The sequence below is a fragment of the Rutidosis leptorrhynchoides genome, chromosome 4 (assembly GCF_046630445.1).
Source record: "Rutidosis leptorrhynchoides isolate AG116_Rl617_1_P2 chromosome 4, CSIRO_AGI_Rlap_v1, whole genome shotgun sequence".
NCBI lineage: Eukaryota > Viridiplantae > Streptophyta > Magnoliopsida > Asterales > Asteraceae > Rutidosis > Rutidosis leptorrhynchoides.
Window position 1 is genome coordinate 634,562,552 of NC_092336.1, and position 13,827 is coordinate 634,576,378.

Genomic DNA, 13,827 nt, shown 5'->3' on the forward strand with positions numbered 1-13,827 from the left:
TGGTTAATTCGTCAAAAGAAGGAGAAACCGGACAAAGATACAACGGTGTAGTAGATGAGCTCGAAACCATAAACTAAGAACCTACCCGCTATCTACTATCGAGCCTCACCGATTACAAACTTGAAGAAACGAAACATCATCCTAAATCATCTAGCAAAGAAACAAACCAAACAAACAACCGTAAACAAAGATATAAGGAATTACAACAAACAAGATACAAATAATGAAGAAACGGAACGAAAGTATGAAGCTACGGATCTGGTAAAACCGCGTTGCCGTCAGCCGAGTCACACCTAATCCCAAAATCAAAACGATCATCAATTCAATACGTTAAAACGTTTGACAACCGTACAACCCGACCCGGCCACGTAATTATCTTTCCGGAACGAACCAAAACCGGACCATTATCAAAACCATGAAAGTAAGTATCAAAATGATCCGGGTAGAGCAAACTCGAACGATTAACCCGTTTTCGAATCCAACAACAACATCCAAATATGCTTTATGTGCGACAACATCCTCTCTAACCCGATTGGAAATATTGGACCGATTAACCAAAGCAATTGTATCTTGATCGAAACATTAGAATAAAGCATGATCTAGCCGCATTACATCTTAAATTTCCAAAACCTAAACTTGAGTAGTCGATTCCTCCAAATCGTCGAGATCTACGTAAATTAAATAATGTATATGCCTAACTCTTGAAGCTTTAACAAATGCATACAATGAGTCAAGATTACCGAAAGAAGAAGTATACTTTGCAACCGATAAAACATCACCAAACAACCCAGTAATGGTATGGGCACTAGTTTGGAGAAACAAGAGCCTAGAACCCCTATGATTTCAATCCACACGAATCTACAAAAACACAAAGCTACGTACGAAAAAGGAACTATATGCACAAAGTCTTAGGTCGAGGAAACAAGTAAAGCCAATGCACTGCACTAGTCTTCACATACACAAATACAACCATAAATACCATAAAAACTTATATGTCGAATACTAAATTTACACCAGAGCAACAAATATGTGAATTCTTGCACCTGGACTTCCCGAATCAAGTTTAAGAACATAAAGGTTGTATCGATCAACGATAGCGCTATTCGAAGTAATTCTGCATCGAAGCTTGGAAGTCGTTGTTTGTTTGCCGGGATTTCTAACTTGACGACGTCTAGGCCAACCCACATAAATGGGTTGGCCAAAAATCATGAAACCATTTAAACCCGAAATAGCAGCAAAGGCACAAGAATCTTGGACAAAGGAAACAAAAGAGTAGCATCTTGACGGCCGGAACTTTATCTCGGCTAACTCGCCAAACTTGCCAAACGTAATCTCGATCCTATGCCTAGTGACTGATCTCACAGTGATCCGACTCCGGACACCCACTGCTCTGACAAACAGAGGATTATAATCGAGACTACGTATGGTGGCGTATAATTAACGCAAAATTAGTAGCGTTGAACTTACGTTGAATTCCCAAATAGTCATGCCTTGTAAATAAATTCATACCCAGGACGGTCACCTCTTAACCCTACCCAACACAAAAAACCCATCTTCGTTCCTCCTCCTTTTTGCCGGTGGTTCGAGATTAAGCCTGTTAAATTCCCACAAGTCCACAATAGTCACATCGTAACCCTACCCAACTCAAAATCCCAACTTCATTTTTTTTAATTATTTATACGGCCTTTAATCGATCGCCTGTGGCAGTTCGGTGGTTCACATAAGATATCAAGCATGTTAATATTTTTTTATCATCACAAGGTCAACCTTTATTAGGTTCTTTTTTTTAAGTATTGTTTGTCTCTGTTTTATTATTACATTACATTATTATTATTATTATTATTATTATTATTATTATTATTATTATTTTATTATTATTATTATTATTATTAGTTACAACAGCCCAACCAGGGGACGCCGTACTTGTTACAATTTCCCAGCATGCCACTCACAAAAAACTGTCGTCTGATACTGTTCCTAAACTTCAACTTATTGGAAAAACCGTGGCATTGATGGAAGCTTAGTGGGGCACGACTTTCTATATCATTTTATTTGAGTTTTCTCCAACCTTCTTCAGCCATCCTTTTCTCTATATTCTCTTGCAATCCAACCAACCTTTCTCAATTATCCTTCAATTTCATAAATAGATTCAATAGACTTCTTTTTGGGCGGTGTGGTTCGTTAGCATCGACTGAATGTATAATCCAAAAAGTAAGGTTTTTCCTTCATTGGGTAGAATTGATTGAATATCTGTGTGAAAATTAGGGTTTGAGACAGTTAAACACAAATTGTTACCGTCGTCGTTGTAATTGTTATCAACGATGGCCCTGCTATCCCCGTCGTTCCAATCAGTTCAAGGTATTAATTTATGTTCTTATAACTGGTATTTGGTTGATCTATTAGTGATTGTGTTTAAATGATGGTTTAGGGATGCTGAGGTTCTTAAACCGGTAACTTGAGTTAATGAACTGAAGGATTTAGGTTAGTAGTCTCATGTAGTCTATGCTTATTATGGTTTCACATTTCTGAAGTGATTGTTTGTGAATTGTAAAATTATGATGAGAAAGAAGTGATTCAATTAAATGTTATACACAGTTATTGTTCAAAAGCTTTCTTTCTGTTCATGTGAATATAAATGTGGATAGTGGAACATGAAAATGGCAAACAAGATTGATCATTGCATGTTTCATTCTTGGTAGTTTATTTGGATGTCTATCACAGCATACTATTGATTTTGTGATTGTTATGCCCCAGAAGTATTTTATAGTGATTCAACAGGTTCAACTATTCAAGTTCTTTATATAGTGTGCACATCAAATGTTTTATATGAAAAAGTTCATTTTCCTTTATATATAAGATTAATGCATAAATCAAATGATGAAATCTTCTCATGCATTGTAGGACATTACAATTGCAAGTTTTTTTTTGTAATGTTATCGCTTTGCAGGCAGGTGGAATTTGCGTTGGTGCTTTTTAGTCATCTGTCCAAACATGATTAAATGGTACGTCTTTACTATGTTTTTTTTTATCATAATAGTTATAAATCACTTGATATTACCATGATGGTAGTTTGTTTATTGATGCCTTTGCATTAGTTTAGTACACATAAAACTGAGGAAATAGATTTATCTCCATTTTTGTTAGTAAATTAGGCTGGTTGATTGCATCTACTTATGTTTATTTGTGGTTCATATTGATGACTATTTGGCACCTGATCCGTTTGGGTTGAATAGTGTCAAGATGGATGGTGACTAACTTCGACATGTTCTCACTATATCGATTTACATAAGTTTGCAAGTCTTGGTGTTTTATAAATGATATTTATCATCTTTTAGTTATTAGTGGGAATTTATGACACGTTTGAGTGATAAAGGTAATAACCAACGAATGCGTATTTTTGACCCATTTGTACTGTTTTTTGTTTTGTGTATCTTATTTTAGTGAGAACTTGATGAATTAATATACTGTCATCTTTCAGATTAGTTATTTGCATATAGTTTTTTTTTACTTAGTCGACTAATATTTTTTTCCTCTGTTTTATTACAGGTCTAACTAGACTTTATCGAGATCTGGGAGAATGTAATCGTGTTTGCCGATATCAAAAGAGCGCTTTATTCGGTAATAACTCACCCTATTCAAGACATTTTCTAACAAACATAGGATAATAACACATAATGTTACAACATATGACAAAGAACCAACCATTCAGAAATAAAGGACCAACCAGATGAGAAGAAACAGTATGCAACCACTTTTTGTTCAATTCAGCCCAACAACTAAAAGGCATTCATCTTTGGTCTACTCCATGTAGCCGTTTACTTAAACTACATGTATTGCATTAGCAAATGCACACATCGTATGATCATGCAAGTTTTCCGTATGTAATGAACGATGAAAATAACTCGAAATTCGACAAAAACGAATATGCGCAGCGAAGCGCGTTTCGGACCACAATCTAGTTTATAGTATTTATTTTGGTAAGAAAGATATATGTTTTGCGGGACCTAGAGTTTTGTTACACTTTAAAATCAAACAATCTTTCATTTAAGAATTTTTTTTCCCTTTTTTACAAAGTAGTTCTTGATTGACCATCTTATTTGGATACAGATTTCTTGATTATTTTAGTTTCTTGTTTTTGGGCGTCCATTCATCTGTGTGTTTCTCATCCAAAATATTACTGCTTTCTTAAGAGTTGGGGCTTTTTTAGTCAAAGAATGTGTTCGTTCAAGGTTTTGTTTTGATTAATGATCAGAACCTCATAATTCTTATAAATGAAATGTTTCTAGATGTTTTTGTACACAATTCAAGTTTGGTCCTGATATTAGGCTTATTATGAGTTCTAGTTTTCGTTCCAGTCAATTTCAATATGAATAACAATATTAGGCTTCATACTAATCAATTCCTAGGTGAGTAGGTTTGATTCTTTGATCTCCATAGTTAAAATTTATTCAATTCAAGGTGATATTGACCTCTAGATTAAGTACAATACAATGTTTGTTCTAAGATCATTCTAGCAACAACAAAGGTTTTGAAAACCAGTAACCTATGATCATGATCGACATTAAAGGAGCTAATTTATAATTTTTATTGTTGTAATTTTATTCAGAAGAACATGAGTGTTGATTATTTACGTGCTTCACTTTCTAGGCAGAAGGATATAAAAGATGCTTTTACAAGTACAAAAGTTTGTAAAGAACGTAAGTGTTGCCGATCTTATAATTTCCTTTGCTATCAGATGCTCTAATTTGTCCATCTTGATTCTTGTCTTAGAATGCTTTATTTAATCATGATTTCCTTAAAACTGCAATTTTGAAAAACCCTTTGTCTAGGAATTAAGTTATCCTATGTTCCCATTACAGATTTGAAGGCTTTTGATTATCCTTTCATAATCGACCTAAATGCATTCTGAGACACACTTTGTCTGGCGCCTATTTTTTATTCATTTTTGCTGACCCACAACATATAATTCTGAATATATTATATAATTTTATGTTTACTTTTTTTTTTTCCTTAGACGTGCAAGAAGTGCATTCATGTGATACAACAACTAAGTATATTTTGAAGTAAAGTTGTTCTGAACGATTTAAAAATCTTCTTCAACAACTTCTGTTATTGGCAAATAACTATAACAAGAACCATGAAAAACAAGCTGCTCAAGTCTATGTTAACGGATTTGAAAAATTGTTGAGGTGAATAATCCATTTAAATCTATGTTTAATTTATTTTGCCGACACACTGTAATTTTCATCAGTGTTGTATGAATAAGTTTAGTTTGTCAGAATTCAGCTTCAAGAAGGACTTTATATATAGCAAGTCGATCTGGAATATTGTTTCCGTGCGCCTGTCTCACTGTAATATTCATCAGTGTTCTATGAATAAGATCGGGTTGTCAGAATTCAACTTCAAGAACTTAAATAATGGCAAAGTCGATCTGAAATATTATTTTAGTGCGCCTGTCTCATTGTTATTTTCATAAGGCTTAATCTTTCCCTACGGGTTGTTGGATGCATCCTTAACTGCTTCTAGCTCTCTGTGTGGTTCGCCTATCAGGTATGTTTTTCTTTCAAAGCTTGGTTTTTAGGTATGAACCCATTACCAAACACCACAATATCATGCAAGTCATAAGTAGACTTTGCTGAACGCTGAACGTTCATAGTAGTAGAAACTTTGATACTGCTAAAAACGTATACATTTATAGTCTCAATATCGGTCCAATATAATAAATTTTTAATTATAATTATTTCATTTTCAAGTTGTAATTGTATAAATAATTCGAGAATGTAAACGGAGCTTCGAGGTTAAAATTATGTCAAGAAATCAGTTAAAGACGAAGATGTACAAGTTAACAAACACAATGTACAAGAGATCAAAGCTAGCCGCCAGACAAGTTGTAACAATCCTGCACGTTTGCATAATAATAATAATAATAATAATAATAATAATAATAATAATAATAATAATAATAATAATTAGGTAGGAAAAATTATGTGGTCGATTTATAATGAATGAGAAGTTTAATGGTTAAATTATATAATGAAAAAAGTTTGTGGTAAGTTTATGAAAGTTATTAAGTTAACTATTGTAAACAGTGTAGTTGAATTCTAAAAAAATAAAAAGTTTGTGGTGAATTTGTGAAGGTTGTAAAAGTTACTATTGTGGTTGAATTATAAAAAAATAAAAAGTTTGGGGTGAATTTGTGAAGCTTGTAAAAGTTATTAATAATAATAAATAGTTATTAGGTAGGAAAAATTATGTGGTCGATTTATAATGAATGATTTATATAATGCAAAAAGTTTGTGGTAAGTTTATGAAAGTTATCAAAGTTAACTATTGTAAAGAGTGTAGTTGAATTATAAAAAAATAAAAAGTTTGAGATGAATTTGTGAAGGTTGTAAAAGTTACTATTGTGGTTGAATTATAAAAAAATAAAAAGTTTGAGGTAGGTTTGTGAAGCTTGTAAAAGTTACTATTCATTTGATCTATGTCTTTTAAATATATAGATTAATAATTACGGTTTAGGTTGCATGTATAGTCTAGCATACGTTGTTATCATATGTTATTGCACTTACTTTTGTTTTTCATTTTTAAATCTTTACATCTCCATTCATTTTCTATATTTAATCCGGTACCATATTTCGCGCTCGAAAGCTTGATTACCCGAGCTTAACTCTCTATGAGGGAGCCAATGTGCTCGTTCATAGGAGAGTTTCCTCTCTAATAAAAAAAATAATACTTTAGATGCATTATTTTTGTGCTATCGTTGAAAAAAAATTCCGACTCCACCCTTAATACAAGCTCTCTCTTAGAAACATATCATCTTGTCAAGACAACACAACCGAAACAAGAGACTCACAAAAACTTCAAAAGGAGAAGTACCCAACAAAGTTAACAACACAATACAATGCCACTCAAGCTTTATCTCGCATGTGTTAAAGACAAAGAAGTTTCCTCAAGAAGAAACTTCTATAACAAACAACGACAAAAGTGTAGAATCTCATAAAAAGAGATCATCACACCAACGAAACTCATAATAAGAGTTTTTCCATCCTACACTAAGAGAAAGATGATCGAAACAAAGCTTCAACGATAAAAGACGTCAACTCAAGCTCACACTAGAGAATACTAGTCTTCCAAAAAAAAGAAAGATCAAAAGATCATGGCACAAATCACATCAAAGGGAAGATTGTCATGCCTCAATATTTGATGTAATTTTTATTAATCGTGAGATGACTAAAATGCCCCTATTCGTAGTTGTAATTTATCAAATGAAAAAAAATCATGGTTGGTCCCCAACGTTTGTACCAAAAATCAAGTTGGGACCCAAACTTTAAATTGATCATGGTTAGTCCCAAGTTATAAGAATTATACACGGTTGGTCCCAAGATTTAACAAACCTTAACACCATCTAGTTAAGTGAATAAAGTGTCAAACATGTGATGGGTTTTTTTGGTCATTGTGCTTAATTACTAAGTACCACGTTACCCTAGTTAATGCTCGGTACCACGTTACCCTAAGTCCTAACTGTTACCGCCAAATAATAACACTCACGTAATTTTTCTCTTGAAAAAACTATCGACGCTGTTGCTTGCTGTATTATTGCGATCACCCAAACAAAATTCAATCTGGAAATCTTTTGAACAATCCATTAATGGCATCATCATACAACATAAGAACCGAAGGAGAAGAGATCGATGACTACACATTGAATTGTAAGTTCTTTTTTTTGTTCGTAATACATTAATTGTATATACTATTTGATTGAGTTTTAGTCGTATGTGTTTGATTTAGTTTTTTTCGTAATGAATTATTTGTATATTGATCATGTAAGTATTGGTTGATGACATATGTTTTTCCGTAATGATCTGAATTGTAGGTTATGTTACTTTTTTCGTATTGAATATACTGTTTGATTAAATTTCTATTCGTATTATTGATTAACAAACCATGTTCTACTATTGTAGTGATATATCCAGGCATGTTTTCGATAAAACTTCACCATGGTGGTTGTTTCACTAGTCCTCCACGTTGTGAATACATTAATGGTCGTGTTACCTATATTGATGGCATACATATAGATAAGTTTTCTGTCCTTGAGTTGCAAGATATTGTAAAGAAAATAGGATATTTAGATAGTGAACGGCTGATCTTTTCTTTTCTTAGACCAGACACCAATCTTGATTATGGTTTATGTGATTTGAAAGTTGATTCTGATGTTAATAACTTGAGACAATATGTTGGGATTCATGCTACAATTAGTGTTTTTATGACTGAACTCAGCAACTTTACACAATCTTCTACTATTACTCAAGTTGAAATTCATGATATTGATGTGCAAGAGGGTAGTGATGATGATATGAATAAGATGAATGATGGTGAAGATGATAGTGATGATAGTGACTTTGTTGATGATGAAGAGGCCAACATATCAGATGTTGATGTGGATATGGAGTATTTTGATTTTAATATTGACAAGGAAGTTGAATACATGGGGAATGATTGTAAGTCAATAGTGAAAAAAAAAACATAACTGATGATGTTGTGGTTGATTTGGATGAGATAAACAATGATGATTTTGTTACTGGTTCAGATGGGGAATGTGATATTACCTCACAAAGGAAGAAAAGAATTAAAGAGTTGAAACAACAAGAACCAGAAGCAAGCATATGTAAGAGTTTTTTTTACTGTGGTCAATTTTTCAGCACAAAAGATGAAGTCAAACAACACATTCAGTTGCATGCAATTGTTGAGACTAAAAGGCAACTAGTAACAGTGATATGGTAGCATCAAACTACGTTACATCAAACCAATAAATAACAATAAAACAACTAAAATCTACTTACTGATTACATAAACAGCAAAAACGACCCAACTAAAATATTGAATTCCATGATGTGCGATCACAGAACAACGACCACACCAACAGTATGTAGTGACCCGAACTTTTCCATGTTTATATATATTAATTGAGATTGATATTTACATGATTAAATGTTTCCAACATGTTAAGCAATCAAACTTGTTAAGACTTGATTAATTGAAATATGTTTCATATAGACAATTGACCACCCAAGTTGACCGGCGATTCACGAACGTTAAAACTTATAAAAACGACATGACGATATATATATGGATATACATATGGTTAACATGAGATTATGATAAGTAAGTATCTCCATAAGTATATTAACAATGAGTTATATACATATAAACAAGACTACTAACTTAAGGATTTCGAAACGAGACATATATGTAACGATTATCGTTGTAACGACATTTAAATGTATATATATCATATTAAGATATATTAATATATCATAATATCATGATATATATCATATTAAGATATATTAATATATCATAATATCATGATAATATAATAATTTAACATCTCATTAGATATAATAAACAATGGGTTAACAACATTAATTGAGATCGTTAACTTTAACAACCGGTCCTAATCCTCCTGGACGGAGTCATCAACAGTTGGTCCCATTGCGATGATCGACTTCAAGTAATGTCCTTAACATGAGCAAATGCACAGCGGAAGACTTACTTTATACCTGAGAATAACATGCTTTAAAAAGTCAACATAAAGTTGGTGAGATATATAGGTTTGATGCTAGCAGCGTTATAACTATGGACCACAAGATTTCATATATAAAAATATAATACACTCGCAAGTGTATAAAATCATTCTGCTTATGTTGAGGCCTCAGTAACCAACCTTAACAATAATATAATAAGTCATCTTTACAAAGATGGATATGTACACTCGCAAGTGTATAAATAAACCTCGAAGTACTAAACATCCGCCCACTAGTTCTTATGTCTAGTGCAGCCTACTGGATGGGGGTGTTAAACCCGATAGATCTATCTTTAGGATTCGCGCTTACATGTTATTATAACATATAACTAAATTACCTAGCACATCAATCCGCATAATATCATTTTTAATTACTTGTGTCCATAACGTAAATCATTTATAAAAACAGCGCATGTATTCTCAGCCCAAAATATTTAAAGTTTAAAAGGGATCTATATACTCACCTAATGTATTTTGTAGTAAAAATACATAGAACGACATTGAACAAGTATAGGGTTGGCCTCGGATTCACGAACCTATATCATATGTATATATATTAATACACCAAATAGTAATCGAACCAATTTATATTATTATTAATAATATACTTGTTAGTTTATATGTTATATAGGTAAATTTATATTTAATCTATACAATTTATATAATTAATACTTATCGTATTAAATTTTAAATATAGTAATTACTCATTAAAATATTATTTAATATAATACGTATTATTGATTTTAATGTAGTTATAAATATATTTTTATATAGAAAATATTTACTGAATATATTAAGAATACTAATAATAATAATGATAAAAATAATACTAGTTATGATAAAATTCATTCTAATAATTCCAATAATAATAATAATAATAATAATAATAATAATAATAATAATAATAATTTTAATAATAAAAATAATAATTTTTTTTTAATAGAAAGTAAATTTCAATAAAAATACTAATTTTAACAAAAATAATAAATTTAAAATAATGATACTTTTTAATATAAAAATAATACTGATAATAACTATGATTTTACTACTAATGATAATAGAGATATTTACAATAATAATAATAATACTACTAACACTTTATGATGATTTAGTAATAATAATAATAATAATAATAATAATAATAATAATAATAATAATAATAATAATAATAATAACAATAATAATAATAATAATAATAATACGGAGTACCTAATAAATATATAAACCCTTCGGTATGTTTCTTCCCCCAAAAAAAATCGATTAGCAAAAACACGCAGGGAGATAACACAATTTTAGGGAATCTTTGATTCATAATAGATCGATTAATCAATCAACAACCATCGATGTACTAGAGGTTATCGATTCGTCATCTTCATCATCATCATCATCAGTCTTCATCATCCTCACTAATCGTCCTCCTTCTTCGATCAAGTAATCGATCAATCAATCAATGCAAGTAAGTAATCGATTCAATGATTTTCCTTTAATTTCAATAATCCCTCTAGATTTTTCTGTATACCTATTTATATCGAACAAGAGTAGTAATTTATAATATTCTTGATGTTTTGGTTGTGGTGAAGATGGTTTGCAGGTGGTTGTGGTTTACGGCTACAGCAATAAATGGGTTTATAGTAGTCGATGGGTATTCGGTTCTTCAACAGAGGAAGTAAACAGCAAACGCAGCAGCAGGAGTTAACTCTAAACAAGTTGTTTCGAGTGGTGAGTTTGGGTTGTTAAAACCGCAACTGTAACAGCAACAGTTGCAGTGATAAACAGATTTTATAATAATTGCGACAGTTTGATGATTGTACATGATTGTTTTTGTTGTTGTTTGAATAAAAACAGATTCGAATTGTATTAACAGCAGTACACCGTGGTTATTCGAAGGGGTTCTAGGAACATGATTAGATTGATGTTGTGAAAAGGAGAAGCAGAAACGTGCAAAGGGTTGTAGCCATCAATGTTTGTGTGGTGTCTTGGTGTAGTTCTCACGATATCAGAAGACTAAAAGTAGTAACAGATTTCGGTTTCGTGATGGGTTAATGAAGATGAAGCTCTTGGCTCTTGGTGTTGGGTTGTACAACGGTTCAAAACCGAAATAATAGAGAGAGGAGAAAGAGAGAGTCGCGGTCATGGTGGTTGGTGGTTTTAGGATTGAATTCGAACAGAACAAGAACTCTAGAGTGGCGATGGTGATCAAAGGTGGTGATAGCCGGAGGTTGGTTCACGGCTACAAGTAAGTCAAGAAGTGATCGATAGTGTTGGGTTTTGTGGTACGTGTGTTGAACCAAGACAGTAAGCATGGTGGGGATGTTGTGGTGATCTTTGGATGATGAAGGTGGTAAAGTTGAATTGAAACGAGAAAACAAAATAAACCAAAATATAGATATGATTTTTTTTTGTTCCAGCGTGTATGTGTCTAGACACTTAAATCATGAATATATATAATTAAAGATGGTTGGAATCGTACTGTGTTCTCTAATGCAAAGGAAACGTATATGTATATATGATGAGCTGTCTTATTTAGTGAAGAATATATTCTATTCTAAATAACCAAACACAAACAAACACAAATATTTCTAATCAATTACAGAGTACATAGTGGAGAAATTTAAGGAGAAAAAGACATTTATGATTGAAAAAGAAATAGTTAAGCAGCCGGACAGTTTTAACTCGGACTGTTAGATCGTGTTCCGTTGATAATTAGTAGCGGATAGAAGTTCATGGAAAAATCCCAAATTTTTATACTAACTATATTTATTTATAATAATTCCATACAATGATTAATAACATTTATGCACATATATTTATTTATATTTATATACATATCTACACACAAATAGTTGTTCGTGAATCGTCGGGAATATTCGGAGGTCAATTAAATATATATGAAACTGTTCAAACTTTTTGAGACTCCACATAACCGATTTTGCTTATCATGTCAAAGATAATGAATCGTATCGAGAGTTTGGTTCAAAATTAGCCAAAATTTCCGGGTCATTACATTAACTTAAAGGTTTCAAAACAACACTTACATGTAACGACTAACGATGACTTAACGACTCAGTTAAAATGTATATACAAGTAGTGTATTTAGATGTATTAAAATACTTTTGGAAGACTTCAAGACATATATCAAAACACTCATACTTAACAAAAATGGTTACAGTTACTTTTCCATTCTTTTCTTTCATCAAGAATTCTAGTCGTATTCTTACCCGTATTATACACAGCTTCAAAACGTACTTACTATGAGTATATACCAATAGGAACTAGCATGGGATTCCACTCTTGATTATGTCATGTATGACTAATCAATTTTAACTTCTACCATGAGCTAGTCAACTAACTAGAACTCCTTTTAACTCCACTCACCACTCACCAATTACCACTCATCGTTCACTCCATTTCACTTCCAATTCTCTTTCTAATTCTCTCTCAACACACACACACACTATTATGAACGTATTTTTCCAGTAGTTAATCATCATCTTCATCAAAAATCACTTCAAGAATCAAGCTATAATCATCATAGGAAGAACACTTCAAGAACACTTCAAAAATCCCTTCAAGTTTACTAATTTACTTCCAAGCTTTCTAATCCATTCCAAGTAATCATCTAAGATCAAGAAACCTTTGTTATATACAGTAGGTTATCTTTCTTATTCAAGGTAATATTCATATTCAAACTTTGATTCAATTTCTATAACTATACACTATCTTAATTCGAGTAAAAATCTTACTTGAACTTGTTTTTGTGTCATGATCCTACTTCAAGAACTTTCAAGCCATCCAAGATCCTTTGAAGCTAGATCATTTCTTGTCACTTCCAGTAGGTTTACCTACTAAACTTGAAGTAGTAATGATGTTCATAACATCATTCGATTCATATATATAAAACTATCTTATTCGAAGGTTTAAACTCGTAATCACTAGAACATAGTTTAGTTAATTCTAAACTTGTTCGCAAACAAAAGTTAATCCTTCTAACTTGACTTTTAAAATTAACTACACACATGTTCTATATCTATATGATATGCTAACTTAATGATTTAAAACCCGGAAACACAAAAAACACCGAAAAACCGGATTTATGCCGTCGTAGTAACACCGCGGGCTGTTTTGGGTTAGTTAATTAAAAACTATGATAAACTTTGATTTAAAAGTTGTTATTCTGAGGAAATGATTTTTATTATGAACATGAAACTATATCCAAAAATTATGGTTAAACTCAAATTGGAAGT

The 13,827-nt window shown here is 31.8% G+C and overlaps 1 long non-coding RNA gene across 1 annotated transcript; it reads left to right on the forward strand.

The window, feature by feature from the left end:
- The first annotated feature begins 1,974 nt into the window (after positions 1-1,974).
- LOC139904261 (uncharacterized) lies at positions 1,975-4,000 on the forward strand. The gene is made up of 3 exons (XR_011778717.1): positions 1,975-2,358; positions 2,948-3,002; positions 3,547-4,000. It is a non-coding gene; the product is annotated as an uncharacterized lncRNA (long non-coding RNA).
- The last annotated feature ends 9,827 nt before the right edge of the window (positions 4,001-13,827 follow it).